We start from the raw sequence: 5,937 nt of genomic DNA on the forward strand, positions 1-5,937 counted from the left end.
AATGCCTTTGTGAAAATCCCAGAATCTGAGAGAGGAGGGAGGCTGAGCACCCCCTTGAAACAAACAAACAAACAAACAAAAAACTGAAAAAGCTACATTACAAGGGAGAGAGAAGTGGTTTCATTTTGACTATGTTGCCCCTCCCCGGGGCTAGCATGGTGCCACTCCAAGGGCTTCTGGTTTCTCCAGTGGGGAAAAGAGAGCCTGCAGCCATCAGCTTCCCTAGCATTTCAGGGTGCTTCCTGGTAGGCCCACTTCTGTCTTACCACATAGAGAACAGTGTGGAGGAATTGGCAGAGCTAGACCATGAAGAGTGAGTTAGGTACAAAGAAGAGGACAGGGCTCACAGCTATCAGCACACAAATTTTGGTGCTGGCACTGCATCCCTACTAGCAGCCTTGACTGACCAAAGAGTCCAGCCACTGGCTCTGCCCACCTACAGAACTCAGCCAGCTGCCCAAACTAGCCAAACAGCAAGGTCAGAAGTTCTGCCCAGCCAGGGTTACCAGCTAGTGGTCTGGGCTGGCTGCAGAGCCCAGGCTATGACCCCATCCAATAGCACAATACAACCTGCAGCCCTGACAAGGAAGCATGGCCGGCGATCCTACTCTGCCATGGAACACAGTCCTGCCTAGGCAAGGAACACAGCCAGTGACCCTGCCCAACTGTAAGGCACATACTGTAGTCATGCCCAATTGCATAGCCCAGCTAGTGGCCCTGCCTGATCATAGAGCATAGCCAGTAGAGTCACCTGACCATAGAGCTCAGCCAATGGCCCCCATCTGACCTTAGAACACAGGCATTGGCCCTGCCTGATCAGAGACTCTGGCAGCAAACCTTACCTGTCCATGCACACTACCAGCTGGCCTATACAGGATTCCAGGTTTGAATGACCCATGAAGGTTTTACCCTGGCAAAGTAAGCCTGTAAAGGCTGCAAGAGGAGACCCCTTCCTCAAGTGCACAGACACCAATGCAAGGATACATGAAGAATCAAAGGAACATGACACCACCAAAAGAAGCTAATAAAGCTCCAATAAGTAACTAAAGAAATGGATGTCTATGAGCTGACTGACTAAGAATTCAGAAAAATCTTAGTAAGGAAGTTTAGTGAACTACAAGGAAACACATATAGGCAACTAAACAAAATTAGGAAAATAATACATGGACAAAATGAGATGTTAAACAAAGAAATAGAAACCATTTAAAAAACAAAATAAAACAGAAGTCCCCCAGAGCTGAAGAATGCAATACTTGAACTGAAAAGTTCAAAACAGAGCTTCAACAGCAAACTCAATCAAGCAGAAGGAAGAATCAGTGAACTCAAAGACAGATTATTTGAAATTATCCAGTCAGAGAAGCAAAAAATAAAAATAAAAAAGTGATGAAGAAAGCCTACAGGATTTATGGGATACCGTAAGCAAAACAATATATATATAATAAGAGTCCTAGAAAGAGAGAGAGAAAGCGGTAGAAAGTCTATTTAAAGAAATAATGGCTAAAAACTTCCCAAATTTGGGGAGAGAAATGGATATCTGAATTCATGAGGTCCAAACATTCCCAAATAGGTTGATCTCAAAGAGATATATCCCAAAACATATTATAATTGTCAAAATTCAAAGATAAAGAGAGAATTTTGAATGCAGCAAGAGCAAAGAAACTCATCACATACAAGGAAGCTTCCTAAAGACAAGAAGAAAATAATAGAGGAACTATAAAGCAGTCAGAAAACAATGAACAAAATGGCAATAATAAGTACTTACCTATCAATAATTAAATGGATTAAATTCTTCTTTTTTTAAATAAATTCTAGGGTGGGATCTTCCAGTGAGGACTGGAAAACCTGCTAGACAAATTCTAAGAGAGCTGTAACACTGGGATTAAGTTCATCAATCAAGAGACAAAGTGGCTGAATGGATAATGAAGCAAGATCCAACTATATGTTGTGTATAGGAAACTCACTTTAGCTTTGAGGCACACATAGGCTGAAAGTAAATGGGTGGAAAAAGATTTTCCATGCAAATGGTAACCAAAAGAGAGTTTGAATAGCTGTACTTATATCAGGCACAAATAGACTTTAAGTCAACATCTGTTACAAGAGCCAAAAGTCATTATATAATGACAAGGGGGTTCATTTCATCCAGACAATGTAATAATTGTAAATATATATGTACCCAATACTGAAGCACCTAAATATATAAAGCATATATTAATAGAACTGAAGTGAGAAATAAACAGTAATACAATATTAGTGGGAGACTTCAATACCTCACTTTCAGCAATGGATAGATCATCCAGAGAGCAAATCAATAAGAAAAGAGAGGACTTGAACAATGCTATAGACCAAGTGGATCTAACAGACATACACAGAACCTTCCATCCAATAGCAGCAGAATACACATTCTCCAGAATAAAGATCATACATTAGGTCATAAAACAAGTCTTAAAAAATTTGAGAAGATTGAAATTATAACAAATATCTTTTCTGACCACAATGATATCAAATTAGAAATCAATGACAAGAAGAAAAATGGAAAACTCACAAATATGTGTAAATTAAGTAACACATTTCTGAACCAATGGGTAAATGAAGAAATCATAAGGGAAATTAAAAAAATATCTTGAGACGAATGAAAATGGAAACACAATGTATCAAAACTTACAGGATGCAGCAAAAGCAGTTCTTAATACAGCAATAAATGCCTTTTATTAATAAAAAAGGAAGATCTCAAATAAACAACCTAACTTTAAACCTCAAGGAAATAGAAAAAGAAAAACCAATAATTTCAAACTTAGCATAAGAAAGGAAATAATAAAGATTAGAGCAAAAATAAATGAAATTGAGACTAGAAAAACAAAAGAAAAGATCAACAAAACTAAGACTTCATTTTTTGAAAAGACAAAATTTACAAACCTTTAGCTAGACTAACCAAGGTAAAAACAGAAAAGACTCACACGAACCAAATTATAAATCAGAGAGGAGACATTACAACTGATACCACCCATATACAAAGGGTCAGATGAGATTACTATGAACAATTATACACCAACAAATTGGATAACCTAGAAGAAATAGATAAATTCCTAGAAATATTCAACCTATCAAGACTGAATGATGAAGAAATAGAAAATCTGAACAGACCGATAATGAATAAGGAGATTGAATGAGTAATCAAAAACCACCCAACAAAGAAAAACCCAGGACCAGATGGCTTCCCTGGTAAATTCTACCAAACATTTAATGAAGAATTAATGCAAATTATTCTCAGATTCTTCCAAAAAATTGAAGAGGAGGGAATACTTCCAAACTCATTTAATGAGGCCAGCATTACCCTGATACCAAAGCCAGACATGGACAGAGCAAGAAAAGGAAATTACAGGCCAGTACCGCTGATGAGAATAGATGCAAAAATTCGTGACAAGATAGTGGCAAACTGAATTTAATAATCTATTAAAATGTTCATACACGATGATCAAGTGGGATTTAGTCCAGGGATATAAGGATGGTTCAACATACCAAATCAATAAATGTAATATACCACTTTAAAAAATAGTGGATAAAAATCATATGATAATTTTAATAGGTGCGGAAAATGCATTTGATAAAATTCAACATTCTTTAATTATAAAAATCTTTAAAAATTGAGTATAGAAGAATGTGATAACAAAAAACAACATGATAAAGGCCGTATATGACAAACCCAGAAATAACATCATACTCAGTGGTGAAAAGCTGAAAGTTTTCCTCTAAGATTGGGAGGAAGACAAGAGTGCCCACCCTTGCCACTCTATTAAACATGGAAGTCCTAGCCACTGCAACAGGCAAGAAAAAGAATAAAAGGCATCCTAATGAGAAAGAAAAAAGTAAAATCATCTCTGTTTGTGGATGACATGATCTTATATATAGAAAACCCTAATGACTCCACCAAAGAACAGTAGAAACAGTAAACATATTCAATAAAGTTGCAGGGTACAAAATCAACATATAAAAATCAGTTGTATTTTTATACCCTAACTATCTGAAAAAGAGATAGAGAAAACTATCTCATCTACAATAACATTACAAACAACAAATGCTTACGAATAAATTCAACCAAGGGCATGAATGATCTATATATTGAAAACTATATGACACTGATGACATAAATTGAAGATGACACAAATAAATGGAAAGATATCCCTTGTTCAAGGCTTTGGAAGAATTAATATTGCTAAAACAATCACACAAAGTAGTCTATAGATTCAATGCAATCCTCATCAAAATTCCAATGCCATTTTTTAAAGAAATAGAAAAAAACTATCCTAAAACTCCTATAGAACCACAAAATACCCTGAATAGCCAAAGAAATCTTGAAAAAGAAGAGCAAATGGAGGCATCACACTTTCTGATTTCAAATTATATCACAAAGCTGTAGTAATCAAAATGGTATGGTTTTGGCATAAAATCAGAAACATAGTCCAATGGAACAGAATAGAGAGCCCATAAATAAATCCATGAATATACAATCAACTGATATTTGACAAGGGTACCAAGAATATACAGTGGGGAAAGAATAATCTCTCCAATAAATGGTGAAAACTGGATATCTACATACAAAAGAATGAAATTGAAACCCTATCTTTTGCTACACACAAAAATTAACTTGAATGGATTTAAAGACCTAAATGTAAGACCTGAAATCAAAAAACCTCTAGAAGAAAATACAGGGAAAAACTCTTTGTCATTGGTCTTGGCAATGATTTTTTTGATATGACACCAAAAGCACAGGACACAAAAGGAAAAATAAACAAGTTGGTCTACATCAAATTAAATAGCTCTGTTCAGCAAAGGAAATAGTCCTAGGGAATAGAAGAAAATATTTGTAAACCATATATCTGACAAGGGGTTAATATCCAAAATATATAAAGAACATGTCATGCAACTCAACAGAGAAAACAAAAAAATAATCTGATTTAAAAATGGGCAGAGAACCTGAGTAGACATTGCTCCAAAGAAGACATACAAATGGCCAATAGCTATATGAAAAGATGTTCAGCATCACTAATTATCAGGGAAATGCAAATCAAAACCGCAATGAGATATCCCCTCATACCCTTAGGATAGCTATTATTGAAATGGCAAGAAATAAAAAAAGTTGGCAAGGATGTGGAGAAAAAAGAACTCTTGCACACTCTTGGTGAGAACGTTAAGTTGGTACAGCCATTATGGAAAACAATATAAAGGTTCCTTAAAAAATTAGAAATAGAACTACCATTTCATCCAGCAATCCCATTCCTGGATATATATATCTGAAGGAAATGAAATTAGTATCTGGAAGAGATATCTGCACTCCCATGTTCATTGTAGCACTATTCACAATAGCCAAGACATTGGAAACACCCTAAGTGTCCATTGATGGATGAATGGGTAAAGAACATATGGTGTATATATGTGAAGTGAAATATTCCTCAGCCTTAATAAAAAGGGAAATTCTGTCATTTGCAACAAAATGGATGGACCTGGAAGATATTACGCTAAATGAAATAAGCCAGGCAGAGAAAGACAAATACTGCATGATTTCACTTATACGTGGAATCTAAAATAGTTCAACTTACAGAAACAGAGATTAGAATGGTAGTCACCTGGGTCAGTGGGGTGGGGGAAATGGAAGATGTTGGTAAAAGGGTACAAACTTTCAGTTATAAGATGGATAAGTTCTGGGAATCTAAGGCACAGCATGGTGACTAAAGTTAATAATACTGTATTGTATACTGAAATTTATTCTGAGAGCAAATCTTAAGAGTTCTCACCACACACACACACACACACACACACACACAGAGTTAACTATGTGAGGTGACGGATGTGTAAATTAATTGTGATAATCATTTCTTTGTGTATATGTATATCACACTGTGTACCTTAAGTATATACAGTTGTATTTGTCAATTACACCCC

At 35.8% G+C, this 5,937-nt stretch overlaps 1 non-coding gene across 1 annotated transcript; it reads right to left on the reverse strand.

The window, feature by feature from the left end:
• Positions 1-1,814: 1,814 nt before the first annotated feature.
• On the reverse strand, positions 1,815-1,876 carry LOC138377707 (U7 small nuclear RNA). Its single transcript, XR_011231863.1, has one exon. It is a non-coding gene; the product is annotated as a U7 small nuclear RNA (small nuclear RNA).
• Positions 1,877-5,937: the final 4,061 nt, after the last annotated feature.

This window comes from Eulemur rufifrons, chromosome 29, assembly GCF_041146395.1.
Source record: "Eulemur rufifrons isolate Redbay chromosome 29, OSU_ERuf_1, whole genome shotgun sequence".
Lineage (NCBI taxonomy): Eukaryota > Metazoa > Chordata > Mammalia > Primates > Lemuridae > Eulemur > Eulemur rufifrons.